Source organism: Hyla sarda, chromosome 1, assembly GCF_029499605.1.
Source record: "Hyla sarda isolate aHylSar1 chromosome 1, aHylSar1.hap1, whole genome shotgun sequence".
Taxonomy (NCBI): Eukaryota; Metazoa; Chordata; class Amphibia; order Anura; family Hylidae; genus Hyla; species Hyla sarda.
Window position 1 is genome coordinate 314097262 of NC_079189.1, and position 16024 is coordinate 314113285.

Consider the following 16024-nt stretch of genomic DNA (forward strand, 5'->3'; position numbering starts at 1 on the left):
AAGGAGTATAAGCAGGTGCAGTGAAGGAATACAAATAGAGATTTTTCAGGGAAACAAGTAGTATTTCAAAAGAACCTTGAATGACAAAATGTAGCCGTCCGATTTCCACAGACATTCAGTGAAGGAATAGTAAACAATTTGAAAGTTAAGAATTTTGATATTATTTAAGCTTTTCGGAACATTTTAGATTATATTTTTATCAGTCAAATAGTAGAAAAGTTGAAAAACAGCTGATAATTCCTGTCCCTCGTATGTAAGTCTTGCACCAGCCAACTCAACGAGGCTCCCCTCAACCTGCTCTGGTCTCACTCTGCCCACCAACATACGTACTAGTAGCAGTGTCAACCTCTCATCATTAGTGATTAGCAACGTCTCAGTAACACTTCTTGAAACCCTCTGCCTTTGGTAGCTGGACACCACACATTTTTCTATGCAGTTCACTCATGTGGCACACCCATTTCTAAAAGCTCTTAAACATTCTTCCTTTAGAGGGACAGTGGTATAAACAAGCAATGACCATACCCTGAGCTACAAGTTCTTGCATGGGTACAAGCAGCATGGTGTGTGGGGTGGCAATATTGTCATCATGTTGTCTGGACACAATCAACTACCAATTTTATTGAATGACACAACATGAAACTCATAATCCACAGTAATATACAGGATAGGACACAAGCGAAAATTGTAGTTGTCTCCTGGAAGGGGATTTAAAACGTTAACCATACTTTATAGAATCAGTATTCTATACTGTATGTATTGTGTGAGCCTCAGACAATCTTAACGATGTCATATAAGAGTCTATAAGGTTCAACCTAAAACCCTACTGGGTTGATCCATAGGAAGGCTAAAAAAAAAAACACTGTTAAGCTAATGCCAATTGCCCCATGACAGAGGAAACATTCCTTTCCACCCCAATATGGTGATTAGAATTAATCCCTGGATCAATGTTCTAGCCCCATAAATCTAGTATTTATAAGCTGTAATATTTAATTTTTTCCAGAAAAACATCCAGACCTCACAACACAACATCATGTGGCAGAGTTTCATTGTCTCACTCCTGTTACAGTAAAGAATCCCTGTCTATGGCAATAGAAGCTCCTACTGTATGCGCCAGAGGGGGCATAGACAACATGGGATGTGTTGCATAAAATAGTACAGTATAAAATCATTACAAGATGGGTAAAATGAAATCATTAAGGCTGTGTCCACATGTTTAGTAACCAGTTTATATTTTTGCTGCGATTCGCTAAAAATAATATGTGATTTCTGCTTTTACAGATTATGGTCATTGGTGTTAAAACACAGCAGTACCTTGATGCTGTGACACAATGGCCCTGATTTACAAAAAATTAGTGTAGTTTTCTTTGTGGGTTTTATTTCCCTAAATTTTTTTCCACAGTATTTTGCACCTTTCCCTACATTTTGCTTTTTTTTCTACACATGCTCTGATCTGTGGATTTTTTCTCTGCGCAAATCCACTACATTTTCTGTGGAAACCTTTGTAAATATTAGAGATGAGAGAATTTTTGAAAAATTCGATTTGGGCGATTTGCCGAAATTTATTTGCGGCGAATCACTATTAAAAATGGCTGTTTATGGCCTACAGAGAGGCTCAATAGGGGTGTTGCACATAGGGGATATGCGGATTACAGGCATTGCTATTAGAATCACTGCCACAGAGTGCCTGGATGTGGCAGATTTTTTATGTAATTTTTATTTTATTTTATTTGAATTTATTAAAAATTTTTGATTACCCATTCTGGTGAGCATCGAGCTAATGGTCGAGATACCACCTGTTCCAGCCCCTGCCTCTCAGCGCCCTCCTGACTATGAAAGTGTGAATGTTTCATTTAATCAGTTATGGTTCATTGTTATCACTCCAAGCTGTTTCATTGGATTATTGTGATAATTCCACAGGTGATATGATGTCGACGACCATAGGGCCTCACTCTTGAAAAGAAAACATTGGTTTTTTTTTTTTTTGTTTAAATTTAAGATTTATATTAGATTCCCAAGTTTATTGTACCTGTTTTTACTTTGAACTAATACTGTATGACCACAAAAAAACAATCTAACAAGGAGTCCCATGGCGGCACAATGACAGAGCCTAGAGGTGGCAGCAGAATAAGGAGACCATAATCTGGCAGAATTACACAGCCTGGAATTGGCAGCACCAAGAGGAGACCATATAGTGGCTGAGTGGCACAGCCTGGAGTTGGCGACAGCATGAGGAGACCATAGGGCCTCACAATCCCTAAGATTAAAAGTTGAATTTTCAAATTTAAATTAAAAATTTATGGCAGCTAGTGCTACCATAATTTTTTTTAGGTAATGCCCCAGGCCCAGCAGCATCAGTAAACCATATAGTGGCTAAATGACACAGCCTGGAGGTGGCATAAGCATGAGGAGACCATATAGTGGCTGAATGGAACAGCCTGTAGGTGGCAGAAGCATGAGGAGACCATATAGTGGCAGAACGACACATCCTGGAGTTGGCAGCAGCATGACTATAGGGCCTCACAATCCCTAAGATTAAAAGATGAATTTTCAAATTAAAATTGAAAATTTATGGTAGCTAGCGCTACCATAAATTTTTTTAGGTAATTTCCGATGGCCCTGAAACATCAGGAAACCATATAGTGGCAGAATTACACAGCCTGGAGGTGGAGGAAGCATGATGAGACCATATAGTGGCTGAATGGCACAGCCTGGAGTTGGCGGCAGCATTAGTAGAACATACAGTATAGTGGCTGAATGACACAGCGTGGAAATGGCGGCAGCATGAGGAGACGATATAGTGGCTGAATGACACAGCGTGGAGGTTATGGAAGCATGAGGAGACCATATGGCGGCAGATTAACCCCTTAAGGACTCAGGGTTTTTCAGTTTTTGCACTTTCGTTTTTTCCTCCTTACCTTTTAAAAATCATAACCCTTTCAATTTTCCACCTAAAAATCCATATTATGGCTTATTTTTTGCGTCACCAATTCTAATTTGCAGTGACATTAGTCATTTTACCCAAAAATGCACGGCGAAAGGGAAAAAAAATCATTGTGCGACAAAATCGGAAAAAAAAAACGCCATTTTGTAACTTTTGGGGGCTTCCGTTTCTACGCAGTGCATATTTCGGTAAAAATGACACCTTATCATTATTCTGTAGGTCCATATGGTTAAAATGATACCCTACTTATATAGGTTTGATTTTTCGCACTTCTGGAAAAAATCATAACTACATGCAGGAAAATTTATACGTTTAAAAATGTCATCTTCTGACCCCTATAACTTTTTTATTTTTCCACATACAGGGCGGTATGAGGACTATTTTTTTGCGCCGTGATCTGAAGTTTTTATCGATATGATTTTTGTTTTGATCGGACTTTTTGATCACTTTTTATTCATTTTTTTAATGGTATAAAAAGTGACCAAAATACGCTTTTTTGGACTTTGGAATTTTTTTGCGCGTACGCCATTGACCGTGCGGTTTAATTAATGATATATTTTTATTGCTGGGACATTTACGCACGCGGTGATACCACATATGTTTATTTATTTATTTTTTTACACTGTTTTATTTTTTTTATGGGAAAAGGGGGGTGATTCAAACTTTTATTAGGGAAGGGGTTAAATGACCTTTATTAACACTTATTTTTTAACATTATTTGTTATTATTATTATTTTTAACTGTGCTGCCGGGTCACTTTCAGTTTCACTTTAGAAGCTGACCGCCGCTTCTAAAGGGTTAATACCGCACATCGCCGCGATCGGCGATGTGTGGTATTAGCCCCGGGTCCCGGCCGTTGATGAGCGCCGGGACCGACGCGATATGATGCAGGATCGCGGCGCGATCCCGCTTCATATCGCGGGAGCCGGCGCAGGACGTAAATATACGTCCTGCATCGTTAAGGGGTTAAGACAGCCTGGAGGTGGCAGCAGCAGCATCAGGAGTCCTGAAAGTGACCCAGTGACAGAGTGGTGCAGTGAGTGGCAATACCAGTACCTGGTGACGAAGGAGTATGAAAAAAGGTCTGATGTGAAGGAATGTCTATAACTGGGGAGCAGTGCCTTAAATCTGTTTGGCACTATACATATTTGTGAAGTGTTGGTTTGGCAACATAATCAATCTACTCTGATGCATCAGGCATTGGTGGGTTGAAATCCTGGCTGAGCCATGCCTGATTCATCTTCACAAACGTAAGTCTCTCCACATTTTTTGTGGACAGACGAGTTCTCCTTGGGGTGACAATGGCCCCCGCCGGACTAAACACACGCTCTGATGGCACACTAGCAACTCCAACACGGGTTGTAGGAAATGATGCATTGGAATCACGTCATTCATCCCGTAATCCTGGCGACTGACTAATAATGTAGCTTCCTCAAAGGGCCTGAGCAAACGGCAGGTGTCTCGTATGAGCTGCCACTGGTTGACATTGAAGTTACATAGGGGAGAACCCCTATCCGCTTGGATCATCAAGAAATCGGTGGTGATGGCTTTTCTCTTTTCGTATAGTCGGTCCAACATATGGAGGGTGGAATTCCAACGTGTGGCAGCTTCGCAAATCAGACTATGTTGGGGGATACTGTTCTGACGCTGCAGCTCAAGGAGGGTGTGCTTTGCAGTGTACGAGTGGCTGAAGTGCATGCAAAGTTTCCTTACCATTGTTGGGATGTCTTGCAGATGGGGGGAACACTTCAGGAACCGCTTAACAACCAGATTGAACACATGTGCCATGCAGGGCAAGGGCACATGGCTCAGCCTTCCTTGTCGCAGTGTAGACAAGATGTTGTTCCCGTTGTCAGTCAACATGGTTCCCATTTCCTGTTTTTGTGGAGTAAGCCATGCTCTGATTTCTTTATAAATGACTTTTAGCAGTTCCTCGCATGTGACTCCATTCGACAATGCAAACCATGTGAAGGACAGCGTGACCCCGCCGTGCCCTGCACACATGGTATGCTAAAGGGGCACTGAGACTTGTCCGTGCAGTGGAGGCTGAGGACACAGTGGAGGATGAGGAGGCCGAGTCGCACACTGTTACAGGACCAATGGCCTGAGAGCGTGGAGGAGGAAGTGTCCAAGTTGGGGTTGTTGCTGTGCAGGAACCACTTTCACCCAGTATGACGTAAAGGACATGTATTGTCCCTGACCATAGTTACAGCTCCAGACGTCGGCGCTGTCGTGCACTTTGGTACACACCAACAGGATCAAGGACTGGCCCACCTTCTCTTCCACAAAATTGTGCAGGTCTGGTACTGCCTTCTTCGCAAAGAAATGACGGCTTGGGACTCTCCACCTCGGCTCGGAACAAGCCATTAGTTCTCTGAAAGGTGCAGAGTCCACCACTTGAAAAGGGAGGGGCTGCAGTACCAGCAACTTGGACAGGAACACATTCAGCTTCTGCGCCATTGGATGAGTGGGCGCATACTGTTGTTTAATGGACATGGCTTCGTCGATGGATTGATGGCGGAATGACTGACTCAAAGTAGGAGGAGCAGGAGCATTTGGAGCGACAGAAGGAGGGTATGACACACAGCTCCCTTCGGCTGAGCCGCTCCCCTGGCTAAAAGAGGGAGCAGCGTGCCACTGGGTGGTGTAGCAGGCTGGACCACCACATCGGAGCCACGGTTCTCCTAGGCCGCTTTATGGTGACACAGCATATGTTGACACAGGGCAGTGGTGCCAACAATGGGACCCTGGCCCCACTTCCCCTTCTGTCGACACATCTTGCATGTGGTTATGTTAACCTCCTCTGGATGCTTGATGAAAGACTGCGACACCGCCGAGTAGCTGATTTTCCCACCAACAGTCCGCACTAATTAACTGCTACTGCCGCCATCTCCAGGAACCCCTGTTCCACTATCTCCCGGGAATCAAGTGGTCTCCCCTGGGCACGTTTGGCTCCAGAATTTCCACTTCTGCCACCATGCTGACTGCCAACCATGCTATCACCTTGCTGGCTCAGCTGCTGCCTCATGGGCAACTTGAAACCCTCTTCTCCTGATGATGATGAAGCCCCTTCTGCACCCGGCCTAATTGCGATCGGCTTCATCATCATCAACAAGTGTCTGCACCTCACTGATGTCCTCCTCATGTTCATCAACAGCGTCTGCTTCAGGACCCTGAACACTGGCAACACCACCTCCCACGTAACTCTCCTCATCACTACTTGCCTGCCTAGTGGAGGAAGCGGCGGATGTCACCTCCACTACTTGGCTGGGCAGTAGCTGCTGACCGTCCCCTATTAGATCGTCCTCACTAAATAGTGGAGCTGAGCAGTTACTACTTTAGGGGAGGGAACAGCACAGGACAGAGGCAATGGGAGAACATAGACTGCTCACGGGCCATGCCAACTGAGGGTTGTGTCTGAGGAACCCAGCGACTGTTGTCTGGGGATATCAGATGTCCCTTGTGATGAAGTGGATGACCGTGTTAACCAATCGATGACGGCAGATGGGTTGCTGGTTGAGACACAGCCGCTAGCTGATCAGGCCTCTCGCTGTGACTCCTGCTGCCACTCGCTCCTAGTCTGCTGTGATCTCTGCCTGCCCCTGATGAATTTAGGCCTCTGCCACTCCTTTCACAGTACATAGACCTTTGACAGATTAACAGGTACAAAATAGTACACTACTTAGTTGTAGGTATGTGGTATGCACTTATGAGTAGTGTTGCTCACGAATATTCGCAATTCGAATATTATTCGCGAATATCGCATATTCGCGAATTCGCGAATTTCGTGAATATAGCGCTATATATACGTAATTATGAATATTCGTTTTTTTTTTTTCACAGTACACATCACAGTGATCACCCCTCTCTGCTTCCAGCTTGTGTGGTGTAAAGAAGGCTGTAATACTACTGTGTGAGACTGGCGTGCGAAAATTTGCGTATGCTAATTTTGTATATGCTAATATTCACATATGTTATTTTTCGCATACGCGAATTTTCGCATATGCGAAAATAAAACGAGAATATAACGAATATGCGAATATTCGCGAATATATCACGAATATTCGTCCATATATTCGCGAATATTCGCGAATTTGAATATGGCCTATGCCGCTCAACACTACTTATGAGGGCAGGAAAATGCGCTACAGTACACTTAAAAAAGTAGTTGAGTAAAACACGAGCCGGAAATGACTTTTTCCTGGACTTTCACAGTATCCAGGCCCTAGAGAGATTAACAGGTACCAAATTGTACACCACTTAGATGTATGTATGTGGTATGCACTTATGAGGGGAAAAAATGCGCTACAGTACGCTTAAAAAAGTATTTGAGTACAACACCAGCCGGTGAATACTTTAGCCTTTCTCAGTATCTAGGCCCTTGGGAGTTTAACAGGTACAAAATAGTACACCACTTAGATGTAGGTATATGGTATGCACTTATGAGGGCAGAAAAATGTGCTACAGTACACTTTAAAAAGTGTTTGAGTAAAACACATGCCAGTGATTACTTTTGCCTGGACTTTCACAGAATCTAGGCCCTTGAGAGTTTAACAGGTACAAAATAGTACACCACTTAGATGTAGGTATGTGGAATGCACTTAGGAGGGCAGAGAAATGTGCTACAGTACACAAATAAGTATTTGTGCCCAATACCAGCAGTACACAACGGTGCTGCAGCACACAGTTGCTGTGTACTAAACACAAAATTGCACTTTCTCTCTCAAAGACTGTTAGGAGTGGACTGCTGGGTATGTATTATACCATTTGCAGACTAGTATAACCAGCAGACCATTTGTTGTGGAACAAAGACACAGAGTTGCGCTAAAACCTTATTCCTCCCTCCTCTGCTAAGGTTTCTCCAGCTGAGCCAGCTTGTTTAAACGTATGAGGCAACACACTGCTCTCTGACCCTTTCTGTAATACAATTCTATAGAGAGTGACTGGGAGGTTAATCGCTGCAGTAAAAATTATTTGTGAAAAACGCACTGCTCTCTGTCTACCACAACGCTGACGTGACTAGGAGGTGAAACGCTGCTGGAAAAAGTTTTTCTGTGTAACACACAGCGCTGTCTGTCCTATCTCTTTGCAGTGAAAGGATGAAGTGACTAGCCAGAATATGGCTGCCAATTATATAGGACTGTGACATCACAGGGGTGACTGGCTGCATTCTGCATATGATTCAGGGTCATCCCTCCTACCCTTGTTCCTGCCTTCCCAGGATTCCTTGCCCCATGTTCTCACATAGGAATCCGCCATTTTAGATGCCCTGGAGCCTGGACCGCACTGAATGGCGTTTAATGAAGCAATTCGTGGCGATATTCGCATTCGTTGCAAATCAAATTTTTCATGAAATTCGTAATGAATTTGGATTCGTAATGAAATTGGATTTTGCTCATCTCTATTAAATATGTTGAATTTTTGTGAAAATGTCAGGTACATGTCCCTTTTTGGCAACCACGACCACTTTCTCCAATTGACACGCCCCTTTTTCGGGTTTTCTCAGTAAAATGGAGAGTTAGTCAGGTTTTTTGCATTCTGGTGCACACAACCCGACAAAACATGTCAGGTTTACAGTAGTAAATCAGGGCCAATCTGTGAACACAGCCTTACAGGGCTTTAGCGTGTTAAACATTGCAATATAATTTGTACATACAGTCATGGCCGTAAATGTCGGCACCCCTGAAATTTTTATAGAAAATTAAGTATTTCTCACAGGAAAGGATTGCAGTAACACATGTTTTGCTATACACATGTTTAATCCTTTTGTGTGTATCGGAACTAAACCAAAAAAGGGAGGAAAAAAAGCAAATTGGACATAATTTCACACCAAACTCCAAAAATGGGCTGGGCAAAATTATTGGCACCCTTAACTTAAAATTTGGTTGCTCATCTGTCCACAGGATGTTTTCCCAGAAGGATTTTGGCTTACTCAAGTTCATTTTGGCAAAATGTAATCTTTCTTTTTTATGTCTCTGTGTCAGCAGTGGGGTCCTTCTGGGTCTCCTGTCATAGCGTTTAATTTCATTTAAATGTTGACGGCTAGTTCGTGCTGACACTGATGCTCCTTGACCCTGCAGGACAGCTTGAACCATCCGAACTATCCTGTGTTGACTCCTTTAATGAATTTTTCTCTTTTGTCCACGCCCAGGTAGATTAGCAACAGTGCCATGGGTTGCAAACTTCTTGATAATATTGCGCACTGTGAAGAAAGACAAATCTAGATCTCTGGAGATGGACTTGTAACCATAAGATTGTTGATATTTTTCCACAGTTTTGGTTCTCAAGTCCTCAGACAGTTCTCTTCTCCTCTTTCTGTTGTCCATACTTAGTGTGGCACACACAGACACACAATGCAAAGACTACATAGTTACATAGTTACATAGTTACATAGTTAGTACGGTCGAAAAAAGACATATGTCCATCAAGTTCAACCAGGGAATTAAGGGGTAGGGGTGCGGCGCGATATTGGGGAAGGGATGAGATTTTATATTTCTTCATAAGCATTAATCTTATTTTGTTCCAGGAATGTATCTAATCCTGTTTTAAAGCTGTTAATTGTTCCTGCTGTGACCAGTTCCTGAGGTAGACTGTTCCATAAGTTCACAGTTCTCATGGTAAAGAAGGCGTGTCGCCCCTTGAGACTAAACTTTTTCTTCTCCAGACGGAGGGAGTGCCCCCTCGTCCTTTGGGGGGGTTTAACCTGGAACAGTTTTTCTCCATATTTTTTGTATGGGCCATTAATATACTTATATACGTTTATCATATCCCCCCTTAAACGTCTCTTCTCAAGACTAAACAATTGTAACTCCTTTAATCGCTCCTCATAGCTAAGATGTTCCATTCCCCATATTAGTTTAGTCGCGCGTCTCTGCACCCTTTCCAACTCCGCAGTGTTCCTTTTATGGACAGGTGCCCAAAACTGAACAGCATATTCCAGGTAAGGCCGTACCAATGATTTATAAAGGGGGAGTATTATGTCCCTGTCCCTTGAGTCCATGCCTCTTTTGATACATGACAATATCCTGCCGGCTTTGGAAGCAGCAGCCTGACATTGCATGCTATTCTGTAGTCTGTGATCTACAAGTACACCCAGATCCTTCTCTACCAGTGACTCTGCCAGTTTAATCCCCCCTAAGACATACGATGCACGCAGGTTATTAGTACCCAGATGCATAACTTTACATTTATCCACATTGAACCTCATTTGCCAAGTGGATGCCCAGACACTTAGTCTACCCAAGTCATCTTGTAACTTATGCACATCCTCTATAGACTGTACTGTGCTACAAAGCTTGGTGTCATCTGCAAAGATAGAAACAGAGCTGTTAATACCATCCTCTATATCATTATATCACTAAGTGAACTTCTCTTCTTTATATCTGCTTTCAGGTGTGATTTTGATATTGCCTACACTTGTTACTTGCCCCAGGTGAGTTTAAAGGAGCATCACATGCTTGAAACCATCTTATTGTTCCCCAATTTTGAAAGGGTGCCAATAATTTTGTCCAGACCATTTTTGGAGTTTTTGGTGACATTATGTCCAATTAGCTTTTTTTCCTCCCTCTTCTGGTTTAGTTCCAATACAGACAAACATGTGTATAACAAAACATGTGTTACTGAAATCCTTTTCTGTGAGAGATACTTCATTTTCATGAAATATTTCAGGGGTGCCAACATTTACGGCCATGACTGTATATGTATTTGCACATGTTGAAGGGGCTATCCACCATAAGGTGATTTTAGTACGTACCTGGCAGACAGTAATGGACATGCTTAAGAAGGATCTGTGCTTGTCTTGGGGCTAAATGGCTATGTTGTGAGATTACCATAATACAGTGGCTAGCTTTTTGTGAACTTGTATTTCCTGTTTGACTTTTCTTTTGTTGACTACAAATCCCACAATTCCATTTTCCTCCCTCCCACACATCAGCCACCCCACCCATTGAAACATAAATGAGCTGCATCCATCAAAAGACCTGTGGTTTTCAATCAGGGTGCCTACAGATGTTGCATTAGTTGCAGATTGATCTCTCTCCCACCTCCACCCATTGAAGCAGACAGGCTCCCTGTCATCAGCTGATTAGTGATGTCAGTTCTTGGCCGCATTGCAAGCTGGGAAAAATCTGAGACAACAGTCATTTTGTATGCTGTTAAAAATAAATATTGGAGTGAAAATCACAGAATTTTGAGAAAACCGTCACACACAGGTACAGACACTATATTATAAACTACACTAACTTTATAGCCCCTGAAGCATAGTCAAATAAAATAATTCCTGGAATACCCCTTTAAGGAGAATTAACAAAAGAACAGTACTGTCACGTACCGGCAGGATAGGTAATGGATCCTCTGGACCAGAGAGGCGATGGCACAGGTTGTACTGGAGGACCGGTTCTAAGCAGTTACTGGTCTTCACCAGAGCCCGCCGCAAGGCGGGATGGACTTGCTGCGGCGGTAACTACTAGGTCGTATCCCCCAGTAACAACTCGACCTCTCTGGCAGCTGATATAGCGTGGCACACAGGGAGCGGGCAAGAGCTTAGTCGGACATAGCAGAGGTCAGGGCAGGCAGCAAGGGTTCACAGGCGAGTATACGGTAGCAATGGGTTCGGCAACTGGCAAGGCAATATCACAGTAGGGAATGCTTTCTCAAAGGCACTAGGCACAAAGATCCGGCAAGGGCAGGAAGGGGCAGGTGCCTTTTATTGGGAAGAGCCAGTGGGAGGTAAGGAACCATCGCACCAATTACCGATTCGCTGGCCCTTTAAATTTACTGAAGCCGGCGCGCGCACCCTAGAGAGCGGGGCCGTGCGCGCCGGGATCCAGGAGAGCAGAGTGCCGCGTGGTGAGCAGGTAAGTCGAACAGGGATGCGGCGCGTGAGTGGGGACCAGGCGCCACGCTAGCCGCGTCCCTGCCACTGTGAGACCCGCGCTCCCGGTCAGTACATCTGACCGGGAGACTCCGAGGCCCCGGAGCAGAGGACAGAGGCAGCGGGCGCTCCGGTCCGGAGGTGAAGACCGGAGTGCTCGCTGTGACAGTACCCCCCCCCTTAGGTCTCCCTCTCTTTTTGGCACCAAGGAAGTTGAGGGTGAGACTGCATTCCAAGATGTTATTTTCAGGCTCCCAAGACCTTTCCTCAGGACCGCAGCCCTCCCAGTCAACCAAAAAAAATCTCTTCCCCCTAACAATCTTGGTGTCTAGGATTTCTTTAACAGTAAAAATATCAGAGGTACCAGTGACAGGGGTGGGAGAAGAAGTTTAGGAGAGAAGCGATTAAAGATAGCAGGCTTGAGAAGGGAGAAAAGAGTTATGAATTCTGAGGGAGGGAGGAAGATGGAGCTGGTAGGACACCGGATTGATGCGGCTCTGGACTCTGAAGGGAACCAAGTAATGAGGGCCCAGCTTGTAACTTGGTACCTTAAATCTGATGTAGTTCGAGGAGAGCCACACATTGTCACCGGGACTGAATTCTGGAGGAGCTCTACGACTTTTGTCGGCCTGGAGCTTCATACGGGTCGAGGCCTTGAGAAGGGCTGAGTGGGTCTCTCACCAAATAGAAGTGAAGTCCAGAAGGAGGTTCTCTACAGCTGGTAGAGAGGAGGGGGCGGAGGTCCGAGGCAGAGGATGACGGCCATAGACCACAAAAAATGGAGACTTATTGGTGGCGGAAGATTGTTTGAAATTATAAGAGAACTCTGCCCAAGGGAGTAAATGCGACCAATCATCTTGGCGGGAGGACACAAAATGTCGTAGATAATCTCCCAGAGTCTGGTTCACCCTTTCTACTTGGCCGTTGGACTGAGGGTGATACGAGGAAGAAAAATCCAGCTTGACTCCGAGTTGACCACAGAGAGCCCTCCAAAACTTGGAAACGAACTGCACCCCACGGTCTGAGATGATGTGTTTGGGAAGATCGTGGAGGCGGAAGATGTGAAGAAAAACTGTTTGGCCAACTGAGACGCAGACGGGAGACCAGGCAGGGACACAAAATGAGCCATCTTTGAAAAACGGAAAAACGGAAGTGAATCTGGAAGTTGAAGCGGGCAAAGAAGATGGACCAACGGGCTTGGCTGGGATTTAGTCTCTGAGCAGACTGAAGGTAGACTAGGTTCTTATGGTCCGAGAAAATGGTCACAGGGTGTGGAGCACCCTCGAGAAGATGTCTCCACTCCTCCAAGGCCAATTTAATTGCCAACAGTTCTCTGTCCCCAATAGCGTAATTCTTCTCGGTGGAAGAAAAGGTTTTAGAGGAGAAGCCACAAGTTATGGTCTTGCCCCTGGAAGACTTTTGAGTTAATACAGCTCCAGTTCCCACCGAGGATGCATCCACTTCAAGATAGAATGGCTTGGAAGAATCTGGCCGGGAGAGAACAGTTGCAGATGCGAAGGCAGCTTTCAGGCACAGAAAGGCCTCTTCAGCGTGAGGAGGCCAGGTCTTGGGATTGGCACCCTTTCTAGTCAAAGTCACAAGAGGAGCCACCAGGGTGGAATAATGAGGAATAAACTGTCTGTAGTAATTAGCAAAACCCAGGAATTTCTGTATGGCTCGGAGACAAGAGGGGCGTGGCCAGTCCAGAACTGCAGATAGCTTGGCAGGATCCATTTGCAGACCTTGGGCAGAGATGATATACCCCAGGAATGGCAAGGAGGTACGCTTAAACAGACATTTCTCAATTTTGGCGTAGAGGCGGTTACTTCTGAGTCGGGTGAGAACTTGTCGGACATGGACTCGATGTTGATCCAGATTGGATGAAAAAATAAGGATATCATCCAGATATACTACAACGCAAGTGTAGAGAAGGTCCCGGAAGATGTCATTCACGAACTCCTGGAAGACTGCGGGTGCGTTACAAAGTCCAAAGGGCATCACTGAGTACTCAAAGTGACCGTCCCAGGTGTTAAATGCGGTCTTCCACTCGTCTCCTTTACGAATGCGGATCAAATTGTAGGCCCCGCGGAGATCCAACTTGGTGAAAATCTTGGCTCCTCTGAGACGGTCAAACAGCTCAGAGATTAGAGGCAGAGGGTAACGGTTTTTAATGGTAATTTTATTGAGTCCTCTATAATCGATGCAGGGTCGGAGAGAACCATCCTTTTTAGACACAAAGAAAAACCCGGCTCCAGCAGGAGACGAGGACTTCCTAATAAAGCCTCTCTGTAAATTCTCACGTACATAGTCCGACATGGCCTGAGTCTCTAGAGGGGTGAGAGGATAAATTCTGCCCCGAGGAGGAGTAGAGCCCGGTAACAGGTCAATGGAACAATCATAAGGCCTGTGAGGAGGAAGAGTCTCCGCTTGTTTTTTACAGAAGATGTCCGCAAATTGATGGTAAGGCTTGGGGAGACCTTGTGGTGGAGGAACTGGCGGGACCCGTTTGATAGGAGCAGGCTTGAAGCATCGGTCAGGGCAGGAGGAACCCCAAAGCAGAATTTCACCGGTGGACCAATTCAATACAGGAGAGTGGTAAACCCAGCAGGAGTTTGGAGGAGCAGAAGGGAAGAACAAGAAATTCCAGAGTCTCGGTATGGAATATCCCAATGTCCATCCGCAGGGGCTGTGTGCGGTATTGTACCGTAGCAGAGAGTTTCTCCCCGTTGACCGCAGAAATAAGGAATGGCTTGGGCAGACGGGTTATAGGAATTTGATACTTGTCGACCAAGGAGGCGTGGATGAAGTTGCCGGCAGAGCCGGAATCCAAGAAAGCAGCAGCAGAGAAGAAGGACTTGGCCGAAAGGAACAACTGCACGGATATAATGAGGCGTGGAGAGGAAGAATCCTCACCTAGTAATGCCTCTCCCACATCCACTAGGTGCAAGCGTTTCCCGAACGTGGAGGACGAAGAGGACAGTCCTTAAGGAAGTGCTCAGTACTTGCGCAGTACAAACATAGGTTCTCGTCTCTACGGCGACTCCGTTCTTGAGGGGTCAGGCGAGACTGGTCCACTTGCATGGCCTCCACAGCGGAAGACCCAGAGACAGGTAAAGGTGGACGCTGGAACACTGGAGTCAGACGAGGGCAGCGTTTGGAACAAGCTTTTTCCTTTTCAAGATGGAGTTCCTCTTGTCTCACAGAGAAACGTTTGTCAATCCTGGTGGCTAGCAAGATGAGGTCACTCAGGGTGGTAGGCAGGTCACGTGCAGCAAGGACATCTTTAATGTCACAATTAAGTCCCTTCTTAAAGGTGGCACAAAGAGCTTCATTATTCCAGTTCAGCAAGGGTGCGGAACTGGAGGGCATAGTCACCCACGGTAGAATTTCCTTGGGACAGGTTTAGCAAAGCAGTCTCTGCGGGGGTTACCCGGTCAGGTTCCTCAAAAACACTACGAAACTCCTGACAAAAACTCTGGACAGAAGCGGTGGCTGGATCAGCGCGGTCCCAAAGCGGTGTAGCCCAGGCCAGGGCCCTCCGGGAGAGCAGACTGAGGATGAAGGCTACCTTGGCTCGCTCGGACGCAAACTGGTCTGATAGTAGCTTGAGATGAAGAGAGCACTGAGACAGGAACCCATAGTTTAGGATCTCCGTCGTATTTGTCTGGCTTCAGTGGTAACTGCGGGTGGAGGTGATGCAGGCTGTTGCTGAGCAGGCAGGAGCTGTTGCATCATGGCAGTCAACTGGGCCAGCTGCTGGCCTTGCTGGGCCACAATGGAGGTGAGGTCCGCTAGACTTGGCAGCGGAACATCAGCGGGATCCATGGCCGGATCTTACTGTCACATACCGGCAGGATAGGTAGTGGATCCTCTGGACCAGAGAGGCGATGGCACGGGTTGTACTGGAGGATCGGTTCTAAGCAGTTACTGGTCTTCACCAGAGCCCGCCGCAAGGCGGGATGGACTTGCTGCGGTCGTATCCCCCAGTAACAACTCGACCTCTCTGGCAGCTGATATAGCGTGGCACACAGGGAGCGGGCAAGAGCTTAGTCGGACGTAGCAGAGGTCAGGGCAGGCAGCAAGGGTTCACAGGCGAGTATACGGTAGCAATGGGTTCGGCAACTGGCAAGGCAATATCACAGTAGGGAACGCTTTCTCAAAGGCACTAGGCACAAAGATCGGGCAAGGGCAGTAAGGGGCAGGTGCCTTTT

The 16024-nt window shown here is 45.7% G+C and overlaps 1 long non-coding RNA gene across 1 annotated transcript in view; it reads left to right on the forward strand.

Annotated features, from left to right (window-relative positions):
• LOC130272007 (uncharacterized) overlaps window positions 1-16024 on the forward strand; it is a 48835-nt gene that overhangs the window by 31353 nt on the left and 1458 nt on the right. The window lies entirely within an intron of this gene.